This window comes from Dendropsophus ebraccatus, unplaced genomic scaffold (genome assembly GCF_027789765.1).
Source record: "Dendropsophus ebraccatus isolate aDenEbr1 unplaced genomic scaffold, aDenEbr1.pat pat_scaffold_1046_ctg1, whole genome shotgun sequence".
Classification (NCBI taxonomy): Eukaryota; Metazoa; Chordata; class Amphibia; order Anura; family Hylidae; genus Dendropsophus; species Dendropsophus ebraccatus.
In genome coordinates, this window is record NW_027208463.1 from 1 (window position 1) to 21751 (window position 21751).

At 48.1% G+C, this 21751-nt stretch overlaps 1 pseudogene; it reads left to right on the forward strand.

Annotated features, from left to right (window-relative positions):
• The first annotated feature begins 3567 nt into the window (after positions 1–3567).
• LOC138774697 (transcriptional coactivator YAP1-A-like) overlaps positions 3568–21751 on the forward strand; it is a 36854-nt pseudogene continuing 18670 nt past the window's right edge.

The following is a 21751-nucleotide window of genomic DNA, read 5'->3' on the forward strand; positions in this document are numbered from 1 at the left end:
GATACATGGTGATGTCACGACCCGACTCCCAGAGCTGTGCGGGTTGTGGCTGCTGAGAGGATGATGGCAGGCGGATGCTCAGTGTCCCTCCATTGCCCTGTGTCCTCAGTGTCCCCCTGCCATCATCCTCTCCAGCAGCCACAACCCGCACAGCTCTGGGAGTCGGGTCGTGACATCACCAGTGTTATCCAGAAGTGACATCACCATGTTATCGAAGTGACTCACCATCTTAATCCAGGAGTGACATCACCATGTTATCCAGGAAGTGACATCACCATGTTATCCAGGAAGTGAAGCTTGATGCAGTAGTAAGTGCAGGGAAAAAAAGCACTTTATGTGCATTTCCCGTATAAGTGTATATTGGGGATATGTATAACTTTTAAGGGTAATACAATAATTTAATAAAAGTTTTCACCGGACTTCTCCTTTAAGCTCCATTTACTTAAATGGAACTGAGTTTGAAACCCCACCCAACTGGAGACAAGAAAGGGGAAAAGTGGCCATGTTTTTTTTGTAGCACTGGATACCCCTTTAAGCCACTTTGTTGATCAGAGACCTCTACAAGGATAACTAAGACCCCCAGTGTCCATCAGTCCACCTGCTTCTCTGGTGACTGCTGCACAAGCTCTCCTGCTGTGCCATACCTGTAACAGGCTCCCCTGGCACTACATGTGGTCACTACCGCACTGCTCTCTATACTCTCTTTTTGGTGTATTCTTTCCAGTCTGACACAGTGCTCTCTGCTGCCACCTCTGTCCATGTCAGGAACTGTCCAGAGTAGAAGCAAATCCCCATAGAAAACCTCTCCTGCTCTGCAGTTCCTGACATGGACAGAGGTGGCAGCAGAGAGCACTGTGTCAGACTGGAAGAATGCCCACTTCCTGCAGGACATACAGCAGCTGATAAGTACTGAAGGCCTGACATTGTTGAATAGAAGTAATTTACAAATCCGTATTACTGTCTGACACCAGTTGATTTGGAAAAAAAGAGTTCCCCTTTAATGGTTACAGTACCAGTACCATTATCTCAAGTGCATGGCTACTATAAGACTAGTAAGATAAGTAGCATCAATGAAAAGAATGAGTCACAAATGTGACTGTACAGACACGTCACCTGACAGTACCTGTACGCTTTACCTGACACCACCTCAGTAGTCATGTGACCCCCCAATCATTCCGGCCATGAACCCTTATGAGAAGCTCCCCCTCCCTGATGACAGCGTAGGAGAGATAGAACCCTTACCTGACTAGACAAACAGGAGAGAACCAGCACTGCAACTAGTCAGCCTTATGGGGTGAGTCCACACACTGCAGATAGGTTGCAGAAATTACTGCGACTAAAATTAGTCCATTCATCCAAATGGTGATATTTCAGATGGAAATGTGACCTCACCCTTAGGTCCCTATTCCCGGACGATTATCTTTCAGTTTATCGTTAAATCGTTCGAATATAAACGTTAATCGTTCGGTTGAATTGCAGTTAACGATTAACGACCAGACGAGAAATCGTTGATCGCTTTAGAAGACCTGGACCTATTTTTATCGTTGCTCGTTCGCAAATCGTTCGCATAGAATAAGACGTCGTTCGGTCGTTCGCACTAGATACGAACGCAATAGCGAAAAAATAGTGAAGGAAAACTATCGCAAATACGATCATAAGTAACGATTATTGTTCCATGGAAATGAGTGAACGTTTTCAGGTCTTTCGCAATAGCGGTCTTTTGAGATCGTTAATCGTTAGCGATTATGTGAACGATAATCATCCGGTGGAATAGGGCCCTTAGGCTATGTTCACACACTGTAAAATAAGCACAAATACATCAGTCATTTTGAGGTTAAAAGAGTTCACTATTTTTTTTCCCCTTTCAAATCAACTGGTGATTTGCATTATTTCTATTAAAAAATTCTCAAGTCTTCCAGTCGTTATCAGCTGCTGTATGTCCTGCAGGAAGTGATGTATTCTTTCCAATCTGACACAGGGCTCTCTGCTGCCACCTCTGTCCATGTCAGGAACTGTCCAGAGTGGTGGCAAATCCACATAGAAACCTCTCCTGCTCTGGACAGTTCCTGACATGGACAGAGGTGGCAGCAGGGGAGCACTGTGTCAGACTGGAAAGAATACTCCACTTCCTGCAGGACATACAGCAGTTGATAAGTACAGGAAGACTTGAGATTTTAATAGTAGAAATAAATACAAATTTCTGGCACCAGTTGATTTGAAATTTTTTTTTTGTGAACTACCCTTTAAAACAAAACAGTCCTATATACCGCAGCAAGGAAGGGATAATGGACTGAGCCAAGGGAACAACCCAGAGTGGGGAAAAAGTTTCCGTGGCCCATAGGACACTGAACCAATCAGATCACGTCTTTTTTTTCAAAAGTCCTGTATAAAATAAAAGCTGGGATCTGATTGGTTGCTATGGGGGACTATCAGTAAACCCAAGCTGCGGCTTTCCAGCTACTGCCACACACTACTCACTCCTTCAGAGTGTAATAGCAGGCCAATCAGGGGTGCACGACCTGCCGCCGCCCAGCTGCTGGAGAACTACAACTCCATAATGCCTTAACAGCCAAACGGTACCCAGGCATGATGGGAATTGTAGTTTGGTGCCAGCTGGAGGTCGCAGTTTGCGCACTAGTGGTCTAAACCAACCTGTGTCTCTCCAGCTGTTGCAGAACTACAACTCCCAGCATGCACTGGCAGCAAACTTTAAACCCGCGGCTAACCAGTTATTGCAAAACTACAACTCCCAGCATGCACTGACAGCTAACTCCAGCTGTTGTAAAACTACAACTCTCAGCATATACTAGCCGCTAACCCAACTTGCTGCTTTCCAGTTATTGCAGGACTACAACTCCCAGCATGCACTGACAGCTGACGCCAGACAGTGACTTTCCAGTTGTTGCAGAACTACAACTCCCAGCATGCACTGACAGCTGACGCCAGCCAGTGACTTTCCAGTTGTTGCAGAACAACATCCCAGCATGCACTGACAGCTGACACCAGCCAGTGACTTTCCAGTTGTTGCAGGACTACAACTCCCAGCATGCACTGACAGCTGACGCCAGACAGTGACTTTCCAGTTGTTGCAGAACTACAACTCCCAGCATGCACTGACAGCTGACGCCAGCCAGTGACTTTCCAGTTGTTGCAGAACTACAACTCCCAGCATGCACTGACAGCTGACTCCAACTGTTGTAAAACTACAACTCCCAGCATAGGTCGCAGTGTTCCCCTCCAACCTGTGGACTATAACTCCCATCTTGCACTGACTGAGGCTTAAGGCATGATGGGAGTTGTAGTTCCGCACCGGACCCGCAGCTTCTTCTCAGTGACGCTTCTATCTCTTCTCCTATATACAGGAGTGGGAGGGGGCGTGGTTATAGGCGCAGTCTCCGCCCCCTGTCCGGGCTCATCCATAGCATGGGCGTGGCCTGTGGTTGATCACGTGTCCAGGGAAAAAGTTTTGCGGTCCCAGCGGGATGTGAGGAAAGTTTTCTGGTAGTTGGAGCCGAGCGGGAGCTGTGGCCGCGGAGAGCCGGGCGGATTTACCGGAGCCCCTGCACGGACGGATCGGGACTGTTCACACTGACATGCACGGGAGCCGCGTCCTGTGACCGCCGCAGCCCCGGGAGCCTCTTACCCCCTGCTCTACCCCAGTCACCCGCACCATGGATACCGGAGCCTCCCAGCAGAACGCCGCGGCCGCCCCCAGCCCCCTCCGCCGGACACCAGATCGTGCATGTGCGGGGGGACTCGGAGACCGATCTGGAGGCGTTATTTAATGCGGTTATGAACCCCAAAACCGCAAACGTGCCGCAGAACTCTGCCCATGAGGATGAGGAAGCTGCCCGACTCCTTCTTCAAGCAGCCCGAGCCCAAGTCTCACTCCCGGCAGGTACGGGATTTAAAGGGCACCGGAGGGGACCGGGAGGGGGGGGCACCGGGGGAGGGGGAGGGGGAGGGCAGTGACGGCTCCTATACTCACTATACACTTTATTAGAGGGGGGAGGGGGTGGGGAGGGAGCCTAAGGGGGCGCTCTAACCTAGTGGTAGGGGGTCTGGGACAATGCGGCCGTATTATGGGGCATTTAAAGGGGGGAGGGGGCTGAGGGTGTGATAAAGTCAGGGGTGCTGGATTGTGGGGGTGTTCAGGAGGATAAGTGAGGGCATACAGGGGGGCAAACTTGTAATAGTGGGGGGGGGGGGGAAAGGGGGCAAGGATAAATGGGGGAGGGGGTTTGGAAGATGAGCAATTGAGTTAAGTTGTTATAGAGGGAGCCTAAGGGGGCGCTCTACAGTTATGGGCAGGCCTAGGGTGATGTGGGGGGGCTGGAGGGTATTTAAAGGGGGCAAGACTAAGAAGCCCTGGGATAGAGTTAGAGGTGGGCCTAAGGGGGTGCTGCACTCTAATGTGGTCAGGTAGCAGTGAAGTAAGAGATTTGGGGTGTCCGGATGGGGAGCAGCTGAGCAGTAATGTCAGAGTACGAGCAGTAGGGGGCGTATTCCAAAGTGACAATTGCACTGATACTGTTATTCCCCTGATATCTGTGCCCCCCCCCCCCCCAAATCATGACCCTTATAGCATCAGACACATTCCTATGCAGTACCCAGAGAGACCTATAGAGGGCATTGCTCAGCATAGGGGCACCCTTCATTTAGTAGTAGTATCCTAACCTGCTGGGATTTGTAGTTCTACAGTAGTTAGAGGCTACAGATCTGTGTGTCTATCAGACCCGATACGTAGTAGACAACGTATTTAGACGAGTTCTGCGGTTACGTCCGCTCGTCCGTTCCTATTGCGTCTTTGTGTCTGTGCAATCTCTGCTTCTCTCTCTCTCTGGGGTCAGTGCAACTTTTTTTTTTTTTTTTTCCAACTTTGTAGCCAAAGGCGGTGAGTGTGGTGTTGGTTGGGGGGGTGGAGGAGCTGCATGTAGAGTCCTGTTCACTCCCACATTGGAGAGTCGGGCTGTGGGGGAGGAGAGCGGCCGCCTCTCTCTACTCTCTGGGTCCTGTGTAGTAATGGTGATCTGGAAGTCATTTATTAATAGCTTTATATGGCTGTTCTCTCATCTCTTCGCTCAGCCTTGAAGGTGTAACCCCTCGAGTGCCGGAACGCCGGCTTTCCCATCCTTAGACTTTTTTTTTATACGTTTCGTGGGGGTCAGGACTTGTTTGTTTTCATTGTGGACTTTGCTGAGTCTGGGCTATACGCCGGCTATTGGTTGCGGTCCTGACTTTGGGCGAGCAGGCTCTGCTGGAGGTCGCTGGCCGGGCGGACAAATGCAAAACTGAAAAAATTAACAGGGAAAAAAAAAAGTTCAGGACTACAACTCCCATCATGCTCTCATAGTGTTGCAAGTTTCCCAACCTGTTGCAAAACGACAACCCCCAGCATGCTCTCCTGGGGCCTTGTCTCTGAAACCTGCAACTGCTGCTGCACAACTACAACCCCCAGCATGCTCTCCTGGGGCCTTGTCTCTGAAACCTGCAACTGCTGCACAACTACAACCCCCAGCATGCTCTTAAGGCATTGTTTCCCAGCTGTTGCAAAACTACAACCCCCAGCATGCTCTCTTAGGGCATTGTTTCCCAACCAGCAACTGCTGCAAAACTACAACCCCCAGCATGCTCTCCTAGGGCATGGTTTCCCAACCAGCAACTGCTGCAAAACAGCCTTCGGCTGTTTGGGCATTCTGGGGATTGTAGTTTTGCAACAGTTGTAGTACACTTGATTTATGGTAATGTGAGGGGGCGGAGTTAGCAGTTGCGCTTGGTTCTTAAGTGGCCTCCCGGCTACATAAGAAGGCACAGTACTATAAATAGTATATCCTCATAAGGGGGAGGGGGCATCTACAGCTTTCTCGTCAGGGCCCATTTCTAGGAAAAGTTCCTCGAAGTGCTTCAATAGAATCCTTCCTGATCCCTGCTGTACGGAGACTCTTGATAGGACGCCCAGGATAGGGAGCGCTAAAAAGTGACTCTTTAAGCTTCAGTTTCTGATGCTTTATCGCAAGAATAAGTTATCAGCCCATAACCAGGCTCCCCACTGATCATTAGAACAATCCCTTTAAATCTCACTGCCAGGTTCCTATTGCAGCATGACATTGGACATCCTGTCGCCTCACCATTGCCAATGCACAGCGGTGACAACTACACATGGTGGGTGACATCAGTGACCGGGGCTACCTGGAAAATCTCCCTCCTAGAGTTGCATCAACTGGTTGTTACAGTAAAGTACTGCGGAGCAGCAACAGCATGCTGGGAAATGTGGTACCCCAAGATGGGTCTGTACTGCCTTGGCAGTGTAGCCATTCCCTCCTTCTAGGAGAGTGCTGTCCAACTGGTGCAAAACTACAACCCCCAGCATGCCCAGGCAGCTTTCTAGGAGGCATCATTTCACTTTGGGTTTGGCCGGCAGGGCATGCTGGGAGTTGTAGTTTTGCAACTGACGGAAAGCTGGACATGCTGGGAGTTACCAGAGGTTTGGTGAAGCTCTCAGGATGTGCTGGGAGTTGTAGTTTTTTCAAATCACAGGTTTGCTTTGGATGCAGAACGTAAAGAAATTGTAGTTTTGCAACAACTGGAAAGCGACAGATTAGTATAGGCTGCTGAGAGCTGTAGTTCTGCAGCAGCTAGAAAGCCACAGGTGAGGGGACAACATCAAAGACCATGGTATAGGGCAGGGATTGAGAACCTTCCTCCCTCCAGCTGTTGCAAAACTACAATTCCCATCATGCCTGGGCAGCCAAAGCTAAAGCTTTGGCTGTCCAGCCATGATGGGAATTGTAGTTTTGCAACAGCTGGAGAGCCAAAGGTTTCCTATCCTGGTATACATGGTGCCTTCACATGCATATACCCTAAGGATAGCTTAAAAAGCGTTGCTGCTAAGTATCCTATTCCACGGGACGATTATCGTTCGCATAATCGTTAACGATAACGATCTCAAACGAGCACTATTACGATCGACCTGAAATTGTTCACCTATTTACACAGAATGATGATCGTTCTTGTGGCCGTCTTGTTGTCGCTATTGTGTTGGTCGCTACTGCGAACGACGTCTTGTTCCATGCGAGCGATCAACGACTTCTCGTTTGTCGTTTAATCATTAACTGCTATGCAACCGAACAATTATCGCTTCGTTCCGAACGATTATCCGAACAATAATTGTCCAGTGGAATAGGGCCCGACGTGTCCCACGAAGACCTTGTCCGTTATAAATATACAAGGTGATGGGAGATATAGAAATTGGTGATCAGAACTTGTGATCTGGCCTCTTCCCTCCCCCTCTTGGGGTAATGCTGTCCCTTTAATTTGGGTTCCCTTGTTTAGAGTGTATGGGAGTCTCCAACCCTAATATTTCCTGTATAATGTTATATTATATCAGCCGCTCAATCACTTTGTTACTTTGTAGCTTCTTCAGGGGATTTGCCAAAGTGATTGTAATAAGGGAGAACAAAAATCCCCCAGCCCTCCTGTGATTGTTTTGCACAGGGCTGGCTGCTGGTTTTCCTGTTGTTGGCCCCAGGGTGGAACGCAGGAGGGAACCCATCCAGGGGAGGGCCGGCCATTTAAAAAGAACATGGAAGTATAGGAATGTTTCCAGGACTAGAAAGGAAGCGCTCGGCTGCTGCTGGGGATCTGACATCTCTAGTGTTACAGCCAGACTACCAAATAACTGCACCAGGAATAGGAGACGTAGCAGAGCTAAATGTGTCATCGCAGCCCCAGTCGGCTCTGCTGCATCTGTGTTTGCATGGAGAGCAGAGCGGTCTGGAGGTTGTGGATGGAGGAGGGAACTTTCCCATCCCCCCCCCCAACTTGATCATCACACAAAACTTTTCGTCCGCCATGACCACCCAGGCTCAGTGCTACAATAGCGGAGCTGTGATTTGTCATCGCACCCAGCGCCGGGGGTGAAGCCGCCTCTCACGGATAAATCCAACTTTAATCTAGTGCAGGAGATTTCCATAACCATTCACAGGATCTTAATGGCGGCCTGTGCTAAGTCACGTCTAGCTTTTTATTACTGGGTAGGGGGGGGGGGTTACTTCCCGAGCTGACGTTCAATGTAAAGCTTTAGATATACATACACTACAACTCCAAGCATGCCCTGACAGGTAGTTTGCAGCAGCCGGAAAGCCACAGGTTGGGGGACAATATCATAGAACGTAGCACCATAGGGTCCCTAAAGATCTGAAATATAGATTATTATTAATAATATAATTAATATTATAATGGACAGACGCAGATCAAAGATGAGGCTTTCTTCTAGCATGATGGGAGTTGTAGTCTTGCCGCAGCTGGAGTGCCATGGGTTGGTTAACTTTGCTTTACAGCATCCTGTGGTCCACCGCTGGTGCAAAACCACAGTATCCATCTGCCTGGATAGCTAAAGCTTTGGCTGCCCAGGCATGATGGGAATTGTAGTTTTGCAACAGCTGGAGGGCCGCAGGTTCCCCTTCTGTGCTGTAGAATCTGATGGTCACTGGGCTCAATGCTGGTACACTCACGGATAATGAGAATGGAGGTCCGGTGTCTAGCAATGGGGGCTCCACCACTGCTCCATGCACCATCTAAGGCAGCGGGTAGGGAACCTCGGCTCTCCAGCCGTTGCAAAACTACAACTCCCATCATGCCTGGAGAGCCAAGGTTCCTCTACCCCCGGTCTAAGGGATATGTTGGAAGCTGCATTGAGAGTGAATGGTGGGACAGATGAGCTGCTCCATTTGCTTGGGGAACAAGGGACCCCCCCATTCTTGTGAGCGTGGAGGACCCAGTGGTTGGACCTCCACTGACCGGCTAGTTATCCCTATCACCGCAGGTTTGATGACTTGACATGACTTATTTAGGCCTTTATACTGAATGTTTGTCAGCTGGGGAGGTTTATAGCGCTGACCTGTAGCTGGATTCTGTTGCCACTGGCAACCAATCACAGCTCAGCTTTCATTTTACCAGAGCAAGATGAGACGTGAAAGCCGACCTATGATTGGTTGCTATGGGCAACATAGACTGGTCCAGACTCTAACCAGTGAGCTTGTGGACCATTGGGCACTTAGGTCTGCTTTGGTTAGCGTTGGATTTGGGGGGAGATTTATCAAACATGATGTAAAGTGAAACTGGCTCAGTCGCCCCTAGCAACCAATCAGGTGGGATCCTATTGGTTGCTAGGGGCAACTGAGCCAGTTTGACGTTACGCCATGTTTGATACATCTCCCCCATAGTGTATACAGAGCTGTGACTCATAAAAGCTATACGTCCGGTGACATCTTGACACACTGGAAAAATATGTTCAGCTTAAACTTTTTGAGAACAGTAGATCATTGGAAATCTATTACGCCCTACCCTAGTTGGGAGACCACCATACACCTTTTACTGTCATTGGGATCACCCAGCTTTAGTATTAGGTGTAACCTTAGAGTTCTGATAAATGAGGCCTAGTGTTTTAGGCCGTGTTCTCACCTGTATGGTGTGACTGCAGTCATTTTAGTCAGGGACACACCACTGAGGTAGAGGCCCATAGACTACTGTGATACTGTGCCGCCATATAGTGCCTCCATATACAGCATTCAGATGGATATATGCGTAAAGCGCCTTATGGGATAGCGTGGACTCTAGAGGGGGGAACACTGGTATTATGACATGAAATGGGACATGCCACAGTGTTTAGAGTTATATGGTGGATATAGGCCTCTTTGTACAATAGTAGGTATGGTGACGGACAGATATGGTGGATATAGGCCTCTTTGTAGAATAGTAGGCATGGTGACGGACAGATAGTGTTGTAGGCTTCTTTGTAGCATGGTGACGGACAGGTATGGTGCATATAGGCCTCTGTGTAGAATAGTAGGTATGGTGATGGACAGATATGGTGGATATAGGCCTCTTTGTAGAATAGTAGGTATAATGACGTACAGATATGGTGTATATAGGCCTCTTTGTAGAATAGTAGGCATGGTGACGTACAGATATGGTGTATATAGGCCTCTTTGTAGAATAGTAGGCATGGTGACGTACAGATATGGTGTATATAGGCCTCTTTGTAGAATAGTAGGCATGGTGACGTACAGATATGGTGTATATAGGCCTCTTTGTAGAATAGTAGGCATGGTGACGTACAGATATGGTGGATATAGGCCTCTTTGTAGAATAGTAGGTATAATGACATACAGATATGGTGTATATAGGCCTCTTTGTAGAATAGTAGGCATGGTGACGTACAGATATGGTGGATATAGGCCTCTTTGTAGAATAGTAGGCATGGTGACATACAGATATGGTGGATATAGGCCTCTTTGTAGAATAGTAGGTATGGCCCCGTAGACTTCTATTTTTGATCAGTCAGGGCCTGAATGTTCACACCATGACTGACCAGTATTATAAGCAGGAAGCTACCGCACTCTTCTTACTCTACTTTGTGTCCAGGTAAGCTAGACATCCCCAAAAACATACATTTTGCATCTGTCTTGACCACATGAAGTGAATCGGGGAGCAAATCTGCTAAGCGCACACTTTATTCCGCTTATTCTCCTGATCTTTCGAGGTTTGAACTCTCAGATCCCAAGCGATCAAAGGTTCTGATATGTTGATGAGGTATCTAGTTTTTGAAATGACAATAGGAATCAATATTCCTATTGTTAGGGTGTCCGTAGGATACTGTATGTATTTTCTCGGTTCTGATCTCTCTTCTTTTTAGGAGAACAAGAATCCCCTACCCCTTTAATTCTACCTTGTAGCTCCCATAGGCGGACATTCATAGTAAGGTGGTACATGTGTAAACTGCAGACAATTAAGGGAAAATAAACAGGAAATTACATATAATCGCCTCGGTCCACAAGGAGATGGGTTACAATGGCAGCTAATCTGGAACTTTGGCCCCTGATTGTTTGAACAGCTGTGTTTGACTGGGGGACCACAAACCTATAGGCTGTAGAGTAGATACCCCAGATCTCCTCCCATTGTGTATTGAAGACTTCAGTGTTTGGGGTTTTTTAAATGTTTTTTTCATACAAAACCTTTCATACAAAAACAGCCAAGTACAGTGACAGTGCCCCCCCCCCATCTGTCCAATAGACATTGAATCGAGGGGCAGGATGCCTGTTTGTTGGTAACTTCATTGGTGATCCTCTCTGTAGTTGTACACTAAGGAGGGATGGGGGACTAAAAGGGCATTCACACGTTCTGTGAACGGACTCTAAGTACGGACACTCATTATGATGCCGGGACCACAGAAACGGTTTAAATGTTCACGCTATTTATTGACACCACGTCAGTACAGTAGCACAAACAGAACAGTTTTGGAGCTTCCGACTTAATGAAGGCTGATGGCAGGAACTCCAAACTCTGTTCTGTGGCCCATCGTCTGTAGATGCCCCTATTACACCGGGTGACCAAGAGGAGCAAACAAGCGATGTCAGCGCTGTGGCCTGCTCCTCTTTCCCTGCTCGATGCCGTCACTATTCCGCTTGTCGGCTGTGAGAGGGTGAGTACAGGGGGGCTGCCCAGGTAAGCACTTGATCGTCCAGGCAGCCTATAGAGGATAGCTATTCTACGGAGCGACGTCAGCAGATCGCTGCTATATTACTTGTTTGTCTTTCAACATGTTGAAAGACAAAAGACGGCAACGATCAACCAACATCCTTCATGTCAGCTGATCGTTGCCTTCTATTACACAAGACTATTATCAGCTGTAAAGGCCGAATACGGCCGTTAATTGTTTCATGTAATAGACCCTTTAGTTCTAGCGATTGTGCAGGTCCCAGTTAGGCTAATACTGGAACAGAATGGCCCCCCCACAGCACAGTTTAAAGGGAACCAATCACGCCGAAATTGCCCCCATTGATAAGGAAGCGTGCTGGTACATCAGCCAGCACGCTTCCCAAACATCCCCCTGTCCCCTCCGTCCCCTCCGTCCCCTCTTTTGTTAGCCCGTAATCTTACTTTTGTGATGTCCTGCGCCGTATGCTAATCAGCCCCAAGTAGTCAAGGTGGGCTGAACTAGTCAAGGTGGGCTGTACTAGTCACGGTCCTGGGCGCTGTAATCACGCCCAGAGGGGCGTGATTCAAAGACCTTCGCTCCGCCGACGTCATCTCTGGGCCGCGTTCACGTCGGCAGCGCGCCGCATTTTTCGCATGCCGCGCATGCGCAGTACGGCGGGAGAAGACGCTGACGTACTGCGCGTGCGCGGCGTGCGAAGACGTCGGCGTTGGAACGCAAGCGCCGCCGACGTCTTCCGCACGCGCAGTACGTCAGTGTCTTCTCCCGCCGTACTGCGCATGCGCGGCATGCGAAAGACGCGGCGCGCCGCCGACGTGAACGCGGGCCACAGATGACGTCGGAGGAGCGAAGGTCTTTGAATCACGCCCCTCTGGGCGTGATTACAGCGCCCAGGACCGTGACTAGTACAGCCCACCTTGACTAGTTCAGCCCACCTTGACTACTTGGGGCTGATTAGCATACGGCGCGGGACATCACAAAAGTAAGATTACGGGCTAACAAGAGAGGGGACGGAGGGGACAGGGGATGTTTGGGAAGCGTGCTGGCTGATGTACCAGCACGCTTCCTTATCAATGGGGGCAATTTCGGCGTGATTGGTTCCCTTTAAATATAATTTCATCCCGACAACCCCTTTAAGTCTTGGCCTTTGCTCGAATTAACCTTATGTCTGTTACTTATAACACGGCAATGACCGATCCTTGCGGAACTTGATAGGTTACGATGGCGTCTGTCAAGTTTCCCTACTTAGTGGCTCTGTGGGGTAGCTTTCTGGTATATAAGATCTAACCAGATCGATCACTTTGGTTGAATTCTCTCACATTTGTGCTTTGGTGAATGCGGGTATGGTAGATGGAGGTTGGCAGGGTGTGCTGGCACCACCTTGTTTGTATTGCGAGGAACCAGCCAGTTTCTTCTTAGTAGTAGACATGTTGGACCCTTAGGGAGGAGCGCTCATTTTAGTGTTTAGATCCTGAGCTGTACTTATGCCGCAGGACTTATACAGCAAGCAAGTCAGGACCTGCCACCACCATTTCGGTGAAGTCTGCAAAATCTCTTCCTTTCTACCAGTGATAATACTGGCAGCTCATATGATATTACCTAGACTAATATATCTTTTCAAGGTGTAGTGAGGAATCCATGGGTCTTGGTACACAGCCAACCTTTTTGGGGCACCCACCACCTCAATAAGACTATAGGTAGTGTGTGTCTCCACCACTTCAATGAAACTTTTGGTGCCACGTAGCTAAGTGTCCAGTAGACTTCTACCACTTGGGTTTTGACGCCAAAATTCTTCTCACCCCCAACATCAGATGGGGAGGGGAGTCTGCAGTCCTCTATACACGTTGGATAGCTGGCTAGTCCGCAGAAATTGCTGGAGTCGGCTGACAAATCTAATGTACTTGTAGGTCTTTAGATCCACCCAATCTGGAGACGAGTGAGACAAAAGTGGCCATGTTTTTGTAGCACTGGATAACCCCTTTAAGGTACACATCAATCTTTTTGCGCAATTCTGGCATATTTAGTATTTTTTTACAGGGCATTAAATTGTACGCATCATTATGAAGCAGTTTGTGCTATTTGAAGCGGTTTGCGTCGGCTGCTCCTTTTGGAAACTTTTTTTGCTTGGAGAGGGTGTGGTTTAAAGGGGTTGTCCAGCGAAAATCTTCTTTCAAATTAACTGGTTTCTGAAAGTAATATAGATTTGTAATTAATTTACATCTATTTAAAATTCTCAAGTCTTCCCATACTTATCAGCTGCTGAATGTCCTGCAGGAAGTGGGTGTATTCTTTCCCGTCTGACACAGTGCTCTCTACTAACACCTCTGTCCAGATCAGGACCTGTCCAGAGCAGGAGAGGTTTTATGGGATTTGCTACTGTTCTGGACAGTTCCTGACATGAACAGAGGTGGCAGCAGAGAGCACTGTGTCAGACTGGAGAGAATACACCACTTCCTGCAGGACATACAGCAGCTAATAAGTATGGGAATACTTGAGAATTTTAAATAGATGTAAATTACAAATCTATATAACTTTCTGAAACCAGTTGTTCTGAAAGATTTTCGCTGGATAACCCCTTTAAGTAGCACTTTATGCCTCTTATGCTCTCTATAGTTAGACTGTGACACTGTGTTGCTGTAGTTCAATAACCTTGATTTTTGTGGTTCATTGTCATAAAAGGTGAGAAAATAAAGTATAACACGATTGCTGTATGTTTCCCTGATGGCAGCAGGATTTGACATCCCGCTGGTACCTTCGGCGGCTTTCTTCCCTCTGGTGCAGTTTCCTGTATGACGGTATAACTGGTATTGTCTAGAGAAGCGTTCGGGCTCATTCAGCAGCGGTAATGCTGCCAAGGATCGATATGGGCTCTTCAGAGTAGAGAGTTCCCAGAATTCATTGCTAGCTCATAGCTGGATTGATGGCTACTCCTGTCTTCATTGGTCAATTCATATCCTTACGTCTTTCGGGTTGCATTTTTCTGCCTTTCAATCAAGTACAAAATGGCCTCATTTGCTGGCCCTTATCGGTCTTAAAGTGTCACTGTCATTTACATTTTTTTTTTTTTTGCAGAAATCAATAGTACAGGAGATTTTACGAAACTTTGTAATTGGGTTTATTAGCCGAAAAATGAATTTTTATAATGAAAAAGCAGTTTGAAGCTCTCCCCCCGTCTTCATTGTTTTCTATGGAGAGGGGAGGGTGGAGGGAGATGAGCACCAAAACAGGACAACAAAGAGTTAATTTACAGCTACATCACCGGCTATCTCCTCTGGAGTCAGCACTGACCTCTCTGACCTCTGAATACCGGCTTTCACACAGGTCCCACTGTGTAATCCTTTGTTCTCTGCTGGTGACTAATCTCCCTCCTCCCCCCTCCCCTCTCCATAGTTACACAGGGTCCGACTGATGTAAAAAGTCGAGATTTCCTGATAATAAGCAGTGAATGAGAGAGGAGGGAGGGGGGGGGGGACTGGGAAAAGTCTTTTTGAATGCAGATATATGGCAGATTTGCCTAATAAACCCAATAACAAAGTCTCTTTAATCGTCTGGACTATTGATTTCTGCAAAAAAAAAAAAAAAAAAAAAAAAAAAATATATATATATATATATTATATATTATATATATATATATATATATATATATATAATATATATATTATATATGGCAGTGACACTTTAGGTCCCCATACATGTTCCTATAAAGTAGGCCGTACCCACTGATTTTGGCCCAACCAGGCTACTGTATGTGTATTGGGACCTCCAGCATACGTTAGGGGAGAGAATCGGGCAACTATATTTCAACTGCCTGATCCTTTAGCTCATGGAATCAGAACAGATAACAGTTGAAATAAATCCTGCTTGATGTTTTTCTCTGTTGGAGGCCACCACACACTAGATTGGGTTGTAGGCTGCTCCTGTCAAAATCAGCAGATTTGCTGACCGCAAAACAGGTTTTATGGAATCTTACACTGTCTTTTTATTTACCGCCTGTTTTTCCCCTTAAAGGGTGCCTTTTACTACGGTCCTAGGTACCAATCCACATGCAGTTGCAGCTGGCACGGGTTGCCAAGACCCTGTACCGGTCTAGTTCAGTGCACAGGCCTTCTATGTAGGGGCTTGTGCGCAGAACTCAGCCAGCTTTAGTTGGATCTACAGTAGGCCCGATCTTTCGGACCACAGTGAAGGGTACCCTTTAAATGCTGAATGTTTCCATAGGAATGGCTTTCCTATCTGAGAGATTAGCCTAACCCTATGACCTGGTCTATTGGTGGATTTGCATTTTAACTCTATATATCCCAGAAGAAGAGTAACACCTTTGCCTCCTCACAGGCCAGCACGGACGGTGGATCCGCGGGGCGTTGACTCCTCAGCATGTTCGCGCTCACTCCTCTCCGGCCTCCCTGCAGCTTGGTGCCATCTCTCCGGGTGCGCTCTCTCCACAAGGAGTGGTTACTGGCCCAGGACCCGCCACCCCCCAAATCCTCATCTTCGGCAGTCGTCTTTCGAAATTCCGGACGATGTCCCATTGCCCGCCGGATGGGAAATGGCCAAAACTCCATCGGGACAAAGATATTTTCTAAAGTGAGTCACTCTCTAATGCCTATTTAATTTTTATCTACTTCTATACACATCGGGGTTGTGATGTTGTATTTTTGCACTGTTATACCTTCACCAGTTATTAGTTAGACGTTGAGGAGAGGCACCTGGGCCTGTATAGGGTGCAGTGATCTAGCTGGGCAGTGCCAAGGTGTGATGGACCTCACCAGGATTGTACAATACTATAATAATAGACTATGCAAATGACTACTATTATAAGCTATATATAGTTCCTGGACTGTGTGGAGTCCTTACCTCTGACTGGTCTATCGGGCCTATGAGCGTGATGCTTGGCCCGCTGTCAATGGTGCTCCGGGTGGAGCTGCGACATAGGGACATTGTAACATCTTATATTGGCCGCCATATTTATACTTTCTTAGAATGTCAAGTTGTTGAACATGTAGTGATTAAGTACAGCATAAATGCAGAATCTATAATTAGTCTACCCAGTCTCCTCCCTTTCTAGTCCAGGGTCACATGGTGGGTTTGGCCGTGATACGTGGCTTACGGCCAAAGATAATCAAGTGTAACGAAGGTGATGGGGACCGATATACAACAGTCACAGGAAAGGGGAACCTGCCAAACTACAATTCCCATGATGCCCAGAAAACCAAAGCTGTGGACGTACAGGCATGATGGGAATTGCAGTGTTGTAACAGCCGGAGGGCCACTGGTTCCCCTTCCCTGCCATTAACGATGGACATCTGGTTGGAACCCAACCCCCATCGTTGTCTGCTGTTTAGCGCCACTATATAATCAGCCGCGTGAAGATGCATTCCTTGTCTTAAAGTGGTTGTCTCCATTACTGTGCAAACACTGTAGCTGAAATCCAGCAACATGTCCGCCACCATGAAACAGTTGGTAAGCTGCCTGTGTTGGCATAGACCGTGAGGTAGGTGTTGAAGCAGAGTTGGTGGAGAAGGGGGTGATGCTCAGTGGTTGGTTACCTGATCAGATTCTTGTGCTAGAGGATAACTTTAAATCTTTGGATAACCCATAACTAAAACCTTGGTGGGACTGGACAACCCCTTTTTTAAGGAGCTGTCGCCCCCCCCCCCCCCCCACACACACTCTCATATATACCCCCACCCTCCTATATACACTTGTGTCTGACTTTCTCCTCCTCTAGCAGACCCCCCCCCCCCCCCCCCCCCCCCCCCCCCCCCCCCCAACACACACACACACACACACCACACACACACACACTCTTCTATATACACTTTGGCAGACCGGCCCCCCTCTCCTATATACACTCGCAGCTGACTTTCTCCTCCTCTAGCAGACACCTCCCCCCCCCTCCCCCACTCTTCTATATACACTTTGGTAGACCGGCCCCCACTCCCCTATATACCCCCCCCCCCCCTCTCCTATATACACTTGTGTCTGACTTTCTCCTCCTCTAGCAGACCAGCCTCCACTCTCCTATATACTCCCGTCTGACTTTCTCCTCCTCTAGCAGACCCCCCCCTCCCCACACCACTCTTCTATATACACTTTGGCAGACCGCCCCCACTCTCCTATATACACTGGCGGCTGACTTTCTCCTCCTCTAGCAGACCGGCCCCTCACTCTTCTATATACACTTTGGCAACCGCCCCCCGCTCTCCTATATACACTGGCGGCTGACTTTCTCCTCTAGCAGACCGCCCCCACACTTCTATATACACTTTGGCAGACCGGCCCCCCCACTCTCCTATATACACTGGCGGCTGACTTTCTCCTCTAGCAGACCGGCCCCCACTCTCCTATATACACTTGCGTCTGACTTTCTCCTCCTCTAGCAGACCGGCCCCCACTCTCCTATATACACTTGCGTCTGACTTTCTCCTCCTCTAGCAGACCCCCCATTCTCCTATATACACTGGTGGCTGACTTTCTCCTCCTCTAGCAGACCGGCCCCCACTCTCCTATATACACTTGCGGCTGACTTTCTCCTCTAGCAGACCGTCCCCCACTCTCCTATATACACTGGCAGCTGACTTTCTCCTCCTTTGGCAGACCGCCCCCCACTCTTCTATATACACTTTGGCAGACCGGCCCCCGCTCTCCTATATACACTGGCGGCTGACTTTCTCCTCTAGCAGACCGGCCCCCCACTCTTCTATATACACTTTGGCAGACCGGCCCCCCACTCTCCTATATACACTTGCGTCTGACTTTCTCCTCCTCTAGCAGACCGGCCCCCCACTCTTCTATATACACTTGCGTCTGACTTTCTCCTCCTCTAGCAGACCGCCCCCCACTCTCCTATATACACTTGCGTCTGATTTCTCCTCTAGCAGACCGGCCCCCACTCTTCTATACACTTTGGCAGACCGGCCCCCACTCTCCTATATACACTTGCGTCTGACTTTCTCCTCCTCTAGCAGACCGGCCCCCCACTCTCCTATATACACTTGCGTCTGACTTTCTCCTCTAGCAGACCGGCCCCCCACTCTTCTATACACTTTGGCAGACCGTCCCCCACTCTCCTATATACACTTGCGTCTGACTTTCTCCTCCTCTAGCAGCCGCCCCCACTCTCCTATATACACTTGCGTCTGACTTTCTCCTCCTCTAGCAGACCGGCCCCCACTCTCCTATATACACTTGCGTCTGACTTTCTCCTCTAGCAGACCGGCCCCTCACTCTTCTATATACACTTTGGCAGACCGTCCCCCACTTCCTATATACACTTGCGTCTGACTTTCTCCTCTAGTAGACACCGCCCCCCCACTCTTCTATATACACTTTGGCAGACCGGCCCCACTCTCCTATACACTTGCGTCTGACTTTCTCCTCTAGCAGACCGGCCCTCTCTCTCCCCCCCCTTTGAGTACCTGTAGAAGAGCCCATATTGATCCTTTCCTCTCTGTATCTTCTCGCACTGCCCTGGTTTCCTTATGAAGGGCTCATGTTTCACCTAGAACAATGAGGAGCCTTAGACTGTAAAGTACACACAGGTCTGGCAAAGTCGTATGCATGAGCGAGAGCGTTTGTTCCCCAGCAGACGTCCTAAGTCAATGATTGAATGGGCCGCTGGCTGTGAGGGATCAGACCTGATGGAGAAAAGGCCTGGATATAAACTAGGTTGTTACAAAATAAGGCTGCTTTCTAAATCTCTGCCTGCTGTGGGATCACATGCTGACCTGCCGGGCGGCTTAACCTTGCTGGTGCGGTGGAAGTTTACAGCATCAATGCGGTTAGGGGAAGCTATCTCCGACAATAGGTTGTCATTGAAACGGAATCCCAGCAGTGTGGGAATCTGCAGCCCGGGTAAGTACTGAATCTGTCTCTTAACCTGAACACTTGCGCCTTCTTGCAACTTGGACACAAAAATATACATCAGCATAATCGCGGTTTATAAAAAATTAGTCGTAAGAATATGTACCGTATTTTCTGGCGTATAAGATGACTTTTTAACCCTGTAAAATCTGCTCTAGAGTTGGGGGTTGTCTTATATGCCGGAGTCGTGTTATAGGGCAGAACTGGAGAATGTGTGGTCGCTGCATACGATGAGGGGCTCAAGAATGGGCGTGTCCCCGCCGTAAGCGGCAAACGTATGAAGGCGTACAGACTCTGGGTACGGGAAAAAAAGATATGGTAGAGCACACTGCGCCCAGACAAACAGGCCTCTTTAACCAGTCTTGCCCGCCCCTGTATCCTAGCGGTATTACTGTATGGTACCTCCTTCTCTGATTCTTAGATCTCGTGCCTGCGCACGCTGCTTCAATGCAATCCTCAGCAGCCAGATCTGAGAGGCAGAGAAGGAGGTACCGTACAGTAATACACCTAGAATAATAGGCTTTTTGATGCTTTGTGTTGCAGATCCATTTAAAATGCGAGAAAACTGCAGCAATTCTATGCAGATACGCACACTTTATTTGTGGTGCTGCAATATCTGTGGTGATGCAGGTTTAAAATTTAAGGTGAAGTCCGGCCACGGAGAAATGCTTTAAACAGCAGGGCGTGGGGGGACATAAACTCCTTTCCAGCGTAGGATCGGCGCCCCAGTATCTCCAGCAGAGCAGACGTCACCGCCCGGCTGATGGACTGGCCGCTCAGCCATTGGTTGCCTGGGGAGGGACGCTGCTGCAGTTGCTGATTGGTTGAGTGGGCTGTCCATCAGTAATGATATCACAACTTGGGATAATTCTTTCTGGCAGGGGTCCCATGCCCATCGTGGGCATGGGGAGAGGCTTGCTGCTTGTTTTTCTTCCCCTGCCGTCTGTCACATTTTTTTAGACGACGACTTCTCCTTTTTAGTGCAAAGTTTTTTTTTTTTTGTTTTTTTTTTTTTGCTAAAGCAGCTTCTGATTGATGTCTATTTTCTATGGGGATTTGCTGCTGCTCTGGACAGTTCCCGACATGGACAGAGGTGGCAGCAGAGAACACTGTTAGACTGGAAAGAATACTCCACTTCCTGCAGGACATACAGCAGCTGATAAGTACTGGAAGACTTGATCTTTTTTAATAGAAGTAAATTCTAACTTAAAACCAGTTGATTTAAAAGAGAAATATTTTTTGCTGGCGTACCCCTTTAAGGAGAACCTGTCAGGTCCCTGGGGTTTCATAATCTGGTTTAGGGACCTGAGAGATCAGGACAAAATCTGAGCAAAACAGCATCTGAGTGGTGTTGCGATTGGTCAGGTGTCCAGGCCGTTTGAGACCCAGAGGACGTGGCAGGTTCTCATTAAGATGGTGCTGATGTTTCGCTGTCCGTCCCCCATGTTCTTCCATCTCGGCCCCTGGTGACGTCCCTTTATGCACGGCGCAGCTCCGGTCTTCCTGGTTTTCCCAGGATGTAGTAGTAGTTACATTGTGACAGCTCATTTCCTGACATGGTCTCAGTAAATCTGTTGCGATGTCACCATGACCGCAGTCATCAGCGTAATGTGCTTGTTTGTATCCCTATAATGGTCAGGAAGTGTTATGTGTTTATAAGATACTTCCTGTATAAATCTCCCCTCTTACTGGTAGAGACAAGAATCCTTTAATTGAAGATTAATTCATGGAACTTTTGAGGGCCAGTTTGGTTTATTGCAGGTTTATTTAAATGTGTGCTGAGCTCACCGATTTTAGCCGTATCAGCTGCCCATCTTGTGTATGGGGCTCCCTACTTCTTCCTCCGAGGTTAGGATTGGGCATAATGGATTTCATCTGCTGATTTCAAGAAGTCAGGGATGTAGCACAGCTGCCTACCTCCCCTCTCCCAATTGAAAACAGACTGGCAATACAGTAAGTCTGCATGCATGAAATTGTGGGAACCAAAGGTTACCATCCTGTTTATGCCTTTATCTACTCAGCATTGCCATTCTGTAATCGGGAGAGATATCTGAAAGTAAATACGACCACCCAGACTACAGAAGTGGTCATATTTTATTCAAATGTTACAACAGTATGGCAGTAGATGACGCCTTTAAGACCTATGTACTATACTATATGCAAAAATTTGGGGGAGACATGCCTTAAGGTCTATGTCCACCCTCACTGCATTTTTATTTTCTTTGCATCTAAGTAGGAGCCTTTTTTTTTTTTTTTTCTTCTCCCCAAAAATTTTTTACGGTCTCCATGGTACAGACTACAAACAAATCCTGCGTAGTCAGATTCAGCAGTGTGTTGTACACAGGACTAGAGATGAGCGCAACTCAGCAGGGAGTCCAATTGTTCGGCATT